This window comes from Miscanthus floridulus, chromosome 13 (assembly GCF_019320115.1).
Source record: "Miscanthus floridulus cultivar M001 chromosome 13, ASM1932011v1, whole genome shotgun sequence".
Taxonomy (NCBI): Eukaryota; Viridiplantae; Streptophyta; class Magnoliopsida; order Poales; family Poaceae; genus Miscanthus; species Miscanthus floridulus.
The window spans coordinates 25,807,642-25,820,608 of NC_089592.1; the positions used below are offsets into that span (position 1 = coordinate 25,807,642).

The 12,967-nt window shown below is 44.9% G+C and overlaps 1 long non-coding RNA gene and 1 pseudogene across 1 annotated transcript; both read right to left on the reverse strand.

The window, feature by feature from the left end:
- Window positions 1–9,558: 9,558 nt before the first annotated feature.
- Window positions 9,559–10,625, reverse strand: LOC136499618 (heterogeneous nuclear ribonucleoprotein 1-like; annotated as a pseudogene).
- Window positions 10,626–11,374: 749 nt separating this feature from the next.
- Window positions 11,375–12,084, reverse strand: LOC136500301 (uncharacterized). The gene is made up of 3 exons (XR_010770002.1): window positions 11,975–12,084; window positions 11,809–11,881; window positions 11,375–11,728 (listed from the first exon to the last, which is right to left on the reverse strand). It is a non-coding gene; the product is annotated as an uncharacterized lncRNA (long non-coding RNA).
- Between the last annotated feature and the right edge of the window lie 883 nt (window positions 12,085–12,967).

Consider the following 12,967-nt stretch of genomic DNA (forward strand, 5'->3'; position numbering starts at 1 on the left):
TCCGCCTCCGACCAGCGGGAATCAGAAGCACCACCTCCAATCCGAGCTCATGCTGGGCGAATCAACGGGGACCCGAAGCGGGCGAATCGAGCTCTGGAGTCGACGAGCTCGGCGAATCCGACGGTGGTCGTGGGGAGCTGTGCCACCGCGAGATCTTCCCCGGAGCCGGAGGTGGCGTCTGGAGCTCTTGACATCAAGGGCATTGGTGAGTTCACTGATATTTTTCATGGGTAAAACTGTTTGGTTGTGTATGTCTTGATTTTGGAAGTAGTTAGTAGTAACTGTTTGGTATTGTGCCTGATTTTTGAAGTAGTTAGTAGTAACTGTTTGTGTATGTCTTGATAAGACATGTGGTTTCAGTTCCCTCTAATAATCCACAAATCAAATGTCACATGCCATGATGCAAACACAGAAGCTCCCTTCTATATCCAATCCGCTCATATGTTGTAGGTACACTACAATTTGTAGTGCACATAGACAGACATCAAGCACCGTGTCTGAAGGTGAAACATTGGAGAAAAATAAAGCAGGCTAACTTCACTGACCATGAGTGTTTGGCCATGTTTATCCACCAGTTTGCATTTCTCCAACTGTCACCTTATTACAGATTACAAAATAGACAGCACATAGTTCTAACTAGGCTTATATGGGCTGGTTAGATATTTTCCTGGATGCGTATTCCGTTTAATTCGCTTAGTGATAGATTCGATACGGAAATCATCTACGACAGTACGAGGAGCAGTGTCAACATTTCTCTTTGGGGGTCGTCCTCCTTTCCTAGTTGCAGCTCCTGTAACTTTTGCAGATCCTCCTGTTGCTGAATTTTCTTCATCCTGAATCTTTCGTGGTCGTCCTCGTCCTCTTTTCGTTATTACCGATCCCGATACTGTATATGCTTCCCCTTCTTTCCTTGCATTGCTTTCTTTCATGCTGGGCGGCGTAGAGGATGCTGGAGTTCCTTTGTTGCTAGCCGCAGCGGTGGTTGGAGTTCCCGTTGGTGGCGGTATTATATGAACATCGTCTGCATCGTCATCCTGTCCATTCCCCTCTCGTTCATCCGGATTTGCCGCCAAGTACGCTTCCTTCTAAGTATCATCAGCAGAAAATGTTAAACCCGATTATTTTGTGCAGTCTGAAACAAGCTGTCTCAACCGAAAGATTTCAAAATGCAATAAAAGCATATACCGTGATAGGTTTTTTGTATGATTCCAAGCGATTTTTATTGCGATCAGAATGTAGCAGCCTCGTGCATATCTTGTAGCAAAAACTCTCCATTGCCTCCTGTACAAGAGAAATGTAGTGCATGTCGTCACATAGCAGTTTTCATTTCATTCCGTACAAATTTGGAATTCACAATAATTCTAAGACTCACACTTGTGAAATCATGAGCCATTTTTTCTCCATCCCATGCCAGAATATATTGTATTACAAACGCAGCACATGAAAAACTGCAACGTAGCATAAACATTAGTAACTGAATTACAACATTAATATACAAAAGGAAAAAGAGTACCTGTTTTCTTGTCTCGGTATGCCTTCCACATAGGGAACTATTTCCCAGTCGCGCAAGTTAAATGGTTTTTCAAATTTAACCAAGTCATTGTTGACAGAAAAGTCGATGCAAGACTGTATGGCTTTCACCTATAGGGAACATGTTTTTAGAGATGTACACACAATAGTTGGTACATGATGCGCAAAGGATCTATACTTACCAATACCTTCTCTAGGTCTTCGTCTCGTGTTCCTAGAGATTCAAGGATCTGTACCTCTTTCTTTATAAAGTTTAGCACCAAGAGACCCCAATGGTTGCCGTTAATATGCATTGGCACGAATACCTAGGAAAGTTAAGTATTGACAAACTATTGAATGCATGAATTGAATCCAAACAGGTGACGTTTCCAAAATTCATAGTAAATCACGAGATAGCAACCCAGAAAATGTGACAAAACAAAATCAATATAACGTACCAAATGCCTTCCTTTACATTTCTCAGAAATTTCCTTCTTGAAAGTATCGCCTTGCTTCCAATTTGAGTCTACCAACCTTTGGACCTCGAACGTTGTTATAAATGAGGCTGAATCAGTCTCAACATTGCTCAAATGGACATAGGCATTTATGACCTGCAAAGGGTTGAGTTAGTACATAGTAGGTGTGCACATGTTTACACTGACGACATGGATCTGAAACAATATTACCTCGTCTGTTATAAATTCCTCTGAGACATTTCGGCGAAGTTGTCCTGCTGTAAGAATAATGCCATCTATGTCTACAACCCGAGAGTCCTCGTAACTTTGTATTACGAACAAGGCAGCTTCTAAGTCAATTGGAGCGGTAGCGTAATCTTGGTTGATAATTGGCTCTCTTGGTTTGATATGCGTTGTAGGGGGGTAGCCTTGCTGCTCCATGGTATTTTCCATTGTATCATTTCTTGCAGTGGGTGGTTCAGCGTTTATTCTATCCTGCGCCTGGTGGAAACAGTTTGAGCGGCGGTTCCTGCAATTGGTGTTGTTTTGTTAGATTCGAAAGTATCAATTCTAGCATCAGACAGGAACTAGTGATAACTGAACTTTGTGAAGATGCAATACCTGAAAATGTGCAGACGTAGGCATGTGTGGGTGAACTTGTGCAGATGAAGGCATATGTGGCTGAACATGTGCAGTTGTACAAGTAGTTTGCTCAATTAGAATCTGCACTAGCTTTCGGATTTCCTGCTTTTCGAGACATTGTTAGAGATTGAAGCATGGGAGTAACTAAAATGAGTACTACCACGCTGGTTACCTGGATCTCCGTACTCATTCGTTCATGATAATCCTCTACCTTAGCTTCGAGCTTACTGATCCTATCTTCCAGGCTTCTGTCGATTGTAAATTTAGCAAACTCCTTCTTCTGTTCCACAAATTGCCGATCAAGTTTGTAGCTCATATCAAGAAATTTGCTTTCCACCTCTATTGCAAGCTCCATTTTGGTTTCTCTCTTCCAATGTGGAAGGCTTTGCACCTACCAAAATAGGAAAAAATGAATAAGCACACAAGTGATGTACAACTCATAAAAAGATGTCATACTTACTTCTTGGTTGCTTTGACCGTCGTGTGCACATTTTGCTTGTCGCGCTTGTGACATTGGCGCTTCTGTTGCTTCTTTTTTTTGTTGGGTGGTGTGCGAAACAAGGGGCACATGAAGCTGCAAACAATCTAGATAGTTAGATTAATTGTACGTGTAAGAACAGCCCCATAATGGTGCTATGTTTGGAAACTTACAGTTCCTCCATATATCCCATCATTATTATAAGCAGTCGTTCGACGTTCGGCATTCTGTTTATCCCAAAACACCATCAGAGGTGGTTGGTATGTCCTTTTGGTGTAGTCGATCTGATAATGGCTGGGCACTCTGACGCGCTCCCAGTACCAACACTATAAACAAAACGAAGAAAATATGTAAGACCAAAAATAAACAATGTTTATAGGTTTTGATCGTACCATATAGAACTGACCTGTAGCAGAACCAAATTTCCCTTTATGGTTCTTTCTTTCTTATTCTTGTAACTAAGGCATGAGTTCAACAAGTGGTTTAGAGTAAATTGACCCCAATTGAATTGCGGAATCTTTGAGACATCTCGAACAACTTCTATATAGCTCCAATGGATGTCGTTCCCTGTAGGTGATGCTAGGATGCAACCAATCGTGAACAAGACGAAGCCTCTTTTAAAGTCATCATCCGCAGGTCGTTCTTTATCAAGCATCTTTTCCAGCCATGTTAGGTCGAGCTTGTGTTTATCATTGCCATACCTATTGAATAATTCACTCTGCCTACTTCCATCTTTACTCTTCATATTTTCATTTATATATTCATCTACATCAATGCCTGTAATCCGGAGTGCCATTATATTTTGGACATCATCTGGATGAATAGTAACTACTTGACCACATAAATTGAATCCTCGATTGCTGACTTGGTATGTGTCTGCAATGTCCTGTATCATGCCTTTCCTGAGACTAATATTTGGCATTTGAATCAGACCCCCAAATCCCATAGCCTCAATAGCGTCAATGTGTGGTTGCGATGCCTTTAAGGCTGCTATGACGTTAAATAGTCTCGTAGGCGAGTGTGTTACATGCATATCAACTTTCTGCAGCAGCCAGTTGGTGATGATAAGTTGGTAAAAATGAATAGGCAACATACACAAGAACTAAAACTGGATACTGAGATTACCTTGTTGCTGGTCAGATCTCGCTTCCCTGTAGTAGTACTCCTTCTATGATTGCCATCTGCATCAGATTTTGTGCATAAGAAATCTTTTAGTATAAGCTTCATTCTGACCTCTCATAAGATTTGAAACTAAGACAAGGCAAGGTGGCTACCGGCTACTCTTACAATTTTGTACTGATGCAGGCATTTTTTTAATTTTGTACTGATTATGGAGAGAAGCATGATGGAGAAAGGCAAAGAGGCAAGTACCAATATACTATCAAAGTGATGTGAACTGAACCATTGCTTATGTTGTAAACTGAAAAAATTTCATGCTTAATAACGTATTAGAACTTGCAGGTACTAGAGGAGGGAAGGCCACAAAAGAAGACTAAAATAATTGGAGATGTTGCTGGAGGTGTGCGTTCCTAGAGCAGGACTCATGGTGATGTTCCTAATGTTATTTCCCAAAGCAGCATGCTGACCCGTCCTATTAAGAGAAGAAGAAAGTATATCCCCTGCAGGTAACCGCGTTCAGCTCAGACTGTTGTTTATTTTTCCAGGTCCAATCTAGTGCTATGCTAACTGTTTTTTACTGTGTACAATGTAGATGCCGGCATGGTGGGCGTGAGCTACGGCCGGTTGGGGAATGACCTGCCTGACATGGCTTCGGTGGTGCAAGAAACGTGGCGGCGTACTACCCCGCGACGTAGCTATGGCCGCGGACCCGTCGACTACGCCACGGTGGGTGCAGAGAAACGTGGCGGCGTACTACTCCGCGACGCGGATCCACGGCGTGGCCGTGGGGAACGAGGTGTTCGGGGAGGCCAAGAACCTGAGCGGGCAGCTCGTCCCGGCCATGGCCAATGTGCACGACGCGCTGGTGAAGCTTGGCCTAGACACAGCCATGAAGGTGTCGACGCCGATCGCGTTCACCGCACTCAACGAGTCCTGGCCGCCGTCCGCGGGCAGGTTCCGGGACGACATCGCGCAATCGGTGATGAAGCCCATGATCGAGTTCCTGGAGTGGACCGGGTCGTACCTCACCATCAACGCATACCCGTACAAAAGAATGCCAAGATCCACACCTCATGACGCAAAAGAATGCCAAGATGCACACCTAAAGACGCAAAATAATTCCCCGTACAAAAACCCTGTGCTAATTAAACTGAAGGAGGGATGTATCATTCACCTGTACCCATGTTGAATGGAGTACGTGGGGACTGCTCTGCATCTCCTGCCGTGTCCATGGTGCCAGTGCCGATTCCAGGTGATGTTGTCGTTGTTCGCCGGAGAAATCGAGACAGAAATCAAGGATGTAGAGAAAGAGCAACTACGCCGGGAACGTGGCGGCTACGATCCTATAATTACGCGCGGAGATCGTGGCTTCAAACCCAGTTTCCAGTTACCCCCGTGTTTGGCAGCCGAGCGGCGCAACTGGGCGCGAGGGCATAGTGGGCCTTGGGCCACGCGCTCGGGCTCGGGCTCGACCGGGGAGTCAGCTATATACCGGGCTAATTGGGCCGGCGCGGCCTGGTAGGGCCCTATTTGTGGTCGAACCTGACCTAGCTGTCGCTGGCCCATGGCACCAATTTTTTGTTGTTGCAAACCATTTATTTTAATTTTTTTTTGCAAACCAATCTCCAAAAAAATAGATAATTTTAGGAAAATTATTAAATACTTTATTTTGTTTAGTTATTCACAACCCAAAATAGGGTACATGTTTTTTACTAACACGTGAAATACGCACTCATACGGTTCACTTGGTAACATGTGGTTAGAGTGCTCGGTTGAACTTAATTTATTACCATGGTTTACGATTATTACTCCACTCAGACAAGACATGAGAACCATCGGTTCACTTTGTATCATGTTAGGCCTATTAGTACATGTCGGAGTGATCGATTCACTTTCGTTCATGTTAGGCCTATCAGTCCACTGATCAGATGAGGCACGAGAGTGTAGGTTGAGTTGCTGTCGTGGTAGGACTACGACTACACTCAGACAAGACATGAGAGTGATCTGATGGATTTCTTATCGTCTGAGTGTAGTCGTAGTCCTACCACGACAGCAACTCAACCTACACTCTCGTGCCTCATCTGATCAGTGGACTGATAGGCCTAACATGAACGAAAGTGAATCGATCACTCCGACATGTACTAATAGGCCTAACATGATACAAAGTGAACCGATGGTTCTCATGTCTTGTCTGAGTGGAGTAATAATCGTAAACCATGGTAATAAATTAAGTCCATCAGATCACTCTCATGTCTTGTCTAAAAAGTTAGTTTGCACGTACTGACTGAGTGGAGTAAAAGGCCTAAAGTGAATGGAAGTGAATCAATCACTCTCATGTCTCGACAGAGTGAACCACTAGCCTTAACATGATACAAACTAATCCGTCACTATCACGTGTCGTCCGAGTGGACTAACAGGCTAATAGCACGATAACAAAGTCAACCGATCACTCTCATGTCTCCTCTGAGTAGCTAGACTAGTGCTCGTAGGACGACAAGTACATAACCTACATTCTCGCGGCTCGTTTGATCAGTGGACTGATAGACCGTTAACCTAACATGATAGGAAGTGAACCGATCACTCTTATGTGTCATCCGAGTGCACTTATAGGTTGAACCGATCACTCTATCCACGTGTTTTTTATGTGTGAATCCGAGTTTTTTTATTTTAAGGTCCGGCTTTATATTACAAATCAGTACTGGAAGATACAAAAAAAATCAATTACAAAATAAATGGTTTGAAAAAAAAGGTTTTCAAGAGGGACTTCAATTGCAAAATGGATGGTTTGAAAAAAAAATTGGTGCTAAGGGCCAGCAACGGCTAGGCCAGGCTCGACCTCCAAGGGAGCCCAACCAGGCCAGCGCCGGCCCAATTAGCACAGGTAACAAATGTTCAAGAGCATAGGCAGTGTAGTATAGGAGTTCGAAATGGCTAGTTTGCCTGCGCTTTTAAGCTGTGCTTTTGATTGATATGCAAGCGAGGTGGGACTAAACCAGGCATGTAGCTGACTTCCTTCTCCACCGCTCTCGCACTCCCCTCTATTTTCGTTCTGGGCCACAGCCCACTACCCGGCCCAGCAAACCAACCGCAGCCCTCCCTCTCTTCTTTCCACTGCCACGTGGGGCCGGGTGGTCATTACCTTGTCCGAACTCCCGTTCCTCAGTTGACCGAGCTAGACGCCCTCGTCTGATCCGCCATCGCCGGCGCGACCGAGCTTCTCCCTCCCCGCGTCCACCGCCCCCCCTAGATGTACTTCCCAGATCCCACGCCCGCTGGCTGCCAGGCCCAGGCTGCCGCCATCGCGGAGGCCCTCCTGCCGTCCCCTCCTCCTGCTATGCTGCTTCGCCACCGCTGCTCCTCGCCTTCGCCCCGTGGGGCTGCGTCCCCTTCCCTGCCCTGGTGCGCGCCGCCGCCGCCTCCCCAATGATGAACCTGACGCCCAGCGCCCTGTGCCCGCGCCCCTGTCGCTGACCTGCAGGGCCCGTGTGTCAGCGGCTCCACGCACAGTGTCGCCTCCTTCCCTGGAGACGGACACAGAGCGGCAACTTCTCCCCAACTCCCTGGCGATATGCCTCTGGGCCAAAGCCCACTACCCCTCCCCTCCATCGAACGTGCCCCGCCGCGCCGCATCAACCGGGCGTAGCCACCGCCGCCCGATCCCCTCGATCGTGGCCCCTGAGGTTCCCCGCGCCCGCCCCTATAAACAGTATGCCCAGAGCACCGCGCCGCCACCTTAGAACCCTAAAGGGGCCGCTCGGAGCCGTAGCCTTAGCCCTAGCCCTAGCCCGCCGGCGGCCAGAGCTCGACGCGCCGCCGCCGCTGATCTCCGCCTTCACCGCGTCGCCGGCCACATCCACGCCGTCTAGAGATGAATCCAGGAAAATCATCGGCTGAGAAGAAGATGAAGACGGGAAAATCCATGGCTCTGAAGAAGAGCGCCGAAAGGTGCTTGGCCCCTGACTGCGTGAACTGCGTGAACGGAGTCTCTCCATGCCTCTCCCCGAGAGGGAGAGACGGCTTCAGCTGCTGCAACTGCTGGAACTGGAATCGCGGTCGTCGCAATGCTTGCGTGAGCGGAGGATGTGATCTTCCTATCAAAAGGCCCAGGTCACCCAACGAGGTATGTCTGTGGAACGACGAATTTTTAGAGATCTGTTTGTAGTTGAATTGGAAACACCTATGCCTGTTTGTTTCTATGCAATCGAGTCCATAGCTCATGCATGCTCTTTTATATGATCCATTATATTTCAGGTGTGCAATCATGAATTCTGCCCTGACGATGGCCGATGCAATAAGTATCTGTGCCGCAACTGCAAGAACAATGTCTCTCCATGCCTAAATCCTGTCGGTGGCATCGACGACCTGTTGGCGTGGTGCTGCAACTGCTGGAGCCATGAGATCCGTAGATGCTTGAATGGGTGTCAGGACTGGAGTGATGAGGAGGATGTGTCAGACCACCAGGTATCTTCTTGCACGGCTGCATGTAATTTGTACTACACAACCCACTTCATTTGACATGTATTAAAATGATAAAATGGATGCCCATGGATTTTGCATCTCCTACTATAATGTCCACTACCAAGTTAGGAAAATGAATGGCCAATAGCTTATCATGTGCTACTATAATGCCAACATGATGGCCCTGTCTGTTTGCAATCGCCGTAATGCAGGGATGTTTTTCGATTCTCGATTTTGCTAGTTCAAAGTTCTGAATCGGTGGTGAGCAGAAGCTGAGATAATCAAGGCATTTGGTGGGATTCTCGTTTTTTTTCCACCGAGAATCTGTTATAAGCGGAAGCAAACAGGGCTGGTGTCCAGTAATTCTCCATGTCCTAATGTAAATATCAATTGTATTGATCAAGAGATAAGTTGTAAAATCATTAGAAGTTTAGACACATTAGAAGTCCACAATCCAGAAAAAAGGCCAATTATAACCATCGCTTCCCAAAAGAACAAAATATAGGTCTATGTCCCATAAAGACCAACTTCTGTAAGTAAACTCAATCAATTCACACACCATCCTGTACCAAACAAAAGGGCAATCATATAACATAATTGAACAAACTCTTCTTATGGCACATATGCAAGGAATAATCTTAGAGAACATTTAACATGGTTACTAATTTTGGAACCATAGGGAGACCTAGGATCACAAAAGAAAAACAACACAAAAATTCCAAAACCAAATCTTGGATGCATTAAGTAAAGTCTGTTAAGTTCAATCGACATTGCACACTAACATAGTCAAGATGCTTGGATCTAATAATTGAAAACTATCAAAAATAAATTAATGAAGTGTTGAAAGCTGGATAATGATATCATGACACAAGAAACAAACTATCTAACCTTTATTAGTCAATGGCCCATGTAACCGGTTGAAACCATTTTTGTAACATCACGCTCAAAAGATCCTGATGTCGAAGTTGTGTCTCCATAGATGGAGCCACCACCTATTGATGAATCTCCAAAGTTCCTTGCATACCCATTGGTTGATTGGTTTAAGTTACTGACACCACTTGATCCAACATTCCTTCCATAAACATTGGAACCTTGACCAAAGTTGCTTTCATTGGACCCATAACCAAAGTTTCTAGTACAGTAAACAGAGCAATTATTGGCACCTAGAGCAGGCACATGATGAGGGTTTCCCCAATTCACATTATTGTTCCCAATTCCACTAAGAAGGTCCCCATTTCTAAATGGCACAAAGAAATTAGAGCTTGTGGAACTAGAAGAGTGATTAAGGGCAAAAATACCCCAAAAGGTTACTAACTAGTGAGTCAAACAGTAAACCATTATTTTCATTGACTCCACCATAGCTAACATAGTTGTTGAATCCACCTGAATTTCCATTGTAATATGGATTAAGATGCCATCCACGCTGGATACCACTATTGAAGCTAGAGCCACTTTCAGTACATGGGTTCATCCATGCGTCAAAATTCATTCCAATTCCATAACTACCACCAAAAGATGGATAACCATTATTCCCACCTAATAGAAGACCAAAACATTCATCCATCCTCATTCCATAGCCACCTAATGGACTCATATTGTAATGCTGGGTATATCCATTAAGGAAGCTATTGGTTCTACCAGTTACATAATTGAACCCATTGATAGGAGAGCACATGCTAGGTCTAGGAGACGGTTCCTTAGAAATAGCTCGCTTGACCTCGACCCTCTTACCTTTCAATTTATGGAGTGTCTTGAATAATGCCCTATCCATGGCATCTTCTGAATCATACGTGATGAACCCAAAGCTAATGTAAATATCAATTGTATTGATCAAGAGATAAGTTTCACATATATCCCCAAATCTGAGACCTCACCTCCCCAACCACTGCTGTCAGCCATGGACCCTGAAAAGCAGTAGGGATCAAGACATCATGTCTTAATAAAGTTATCTACCATGTATCCATGTTTCAAATATTAGAAAAGAACAATAGAGCAAACCTCTAGTCATTCCAATGCACTGTTTATGGTTTGTCTAACTTGGGCTAACGGCTTATTTGATGGTTAAATGCAGATGGTATGATTGGCATGGCTATCATCACAGGCGCCTTTGGAGTTGTGGGTCTTGTTGCTGGTGGTATAATTGCTGCGGCTTCTTCGTCATCCAGGAGAAGATGAAGATATCTTCTCTCTTGAAGTGAATAAGAAATCAAGACGGGCAAAAGCTTGGTGACATATGATCATCACTTTTGTGCTCAGTGTGAAGGGGTGCTCACTTGTCTTTTTTCCTGTACTTTGCGTGTGAGACCAACCTTGTATTGCGTCCAAACGAGAGATAAATGTATTCTTAACAGTAGAGGATGAGGCTCAGGAACATTTCGATTGTTGTACTTTGTGTTGCTGCAGAAGATGCTGTGAGTATAGTAGAATAACAAAGTGCATAATAATACTCTGATCCCGGATCCTAGTTTCCTAGATGAGTTCATTCCTCAGTCGCCAATATGAAATTGCTGCACTTTACTTTCTGTGAATTTTTTGTGTGGCCTCAAAGCGTTCTGCTTAATGACTTTTTAAGCGGAAAAGGAGCTTTTCAGAACTATCCAATAAACACAAAGGAGAGAATGGTTTGGTTTATCTGAACGTGAGCTTTTCAGAACTATCCAATAAACACAAAGGAGAGAATGGTTTGGTTTATCTGAACGTGATATGGACCTTTTAAAATCTTGTAAAGAATGGATGCATATGCATGAATGCATCAGAATATTTTCGGTCTTTGTACATGTTCTCTGATGAAAGTTCTTTTTTTTGGGTGGTTGCGGATACACATTCTACACATCTTTCCCAACAAAAGCAGGTTGTTTTAATTTTAATCTTCACTCCCTATCAAGGTCAGCAGTAAGTCCTTGTAATACTCGGATGTGTCATCAACAATGTCGCTGGTGACTGTGGTCTTGAACCTGACCTTGTATTCCTCTTTGATCTTGTTCATGCCGATCTCGGACCCTGAGATGATCGCCCTGGTAAGTGTGTCCTCATCCGTTCCAAATCCTAAGATGGAGTATCTAATAGCCTGACGAACAAAGTACATGTTGAACACCGGCAATTCAAAGCCCATCAACAAGGTTGACAATCTTTCCATCCCAAGTTTACCTCTACAAAGTGCTTCTCCGGCGACGTTATGGCTGGCACTGCCAGCTGAGGCTATCTCGCTCGTGTTACCTTCCTGAGCGGATGACGAAAAAAAACTATTAGTACTGCATTTATAGAGTTACCATTTTACCCTTTATCAAAAAAAAAACTACGAGAATGGAATTACCGCCCAGTCATAATCCCCACATTTGCGGAGGCAATGGAAGGCGATTTTTGCGCATATGGCCCACTGATCATAGACACAGCAATCGCCTCCCGTTGCCTCCATCCCATTGCCTCCCGTTGCCTCCTACCTTTGTTGCCGTCGGATTGGCCGCTCTCGGTCGATGTCAGCCATCGAATTTTTCCCCAATTATTGTAAAAAATTTCTTTTTTGAAAGAGGAGTATTGGAGCAAAAACCCCTTGCATGCCTCCAGGTATCAACAGTGTGGCATGCACCGACGTCTGCCATACCCGAAGAAGACAACACAACTTCCCACGTGCATCTGACATCCAACAGTATTGTGGGCGCCTATAATCACCTTGTACCTACTGGCGTGGGAAGCAAGACTTAGCAGCAAAGGTACTCCTTCCCTCTCACTTGTAAGGCCATCCCCTTTATCTATAAAAGGGGATGCGCTCTCTTCCAACAGGGAGATTCATTAGATCGATCAAGTTCACTACTACACAACAGCACCACCAGGTTTAAACCACGAGCACACGCTCGAACACTTAGCTCATAGTGGAGTTCCCGTCGCTCTCGGCCCTTCTGACCAGACCTCTTATACCCCCCATCTTTCTCTTTCTCGTTTGTAACCCCACTGCAAACTTCGAGCACCTGGGCTCAGGAATAAAGTCACCGACCGACTCAAACTGGATGTAGGGCACGTTGCTTGAACCAGTATAAACCCTGTGTCATTGAGTGCAAGGCCACCTCCGATCACAACGTACGGCAAAACTACAAATATTTACATGTTGGTCACTTTCTGCACCGACAGCTAGTGTGCACACTAATTTTACATACGGATTGAGCCAAAACTGATGTAAAATAAAAATCACCTCCTACGGCCCGGAAAACAAGCGATTCGCCAAGGTTCTCAATAAGGGTGACGTGTTTGTATTCCCCTAAGGGCTCATACACTTCCAACTCAACCCGATCCATGACAAGCCAGCTGTCGC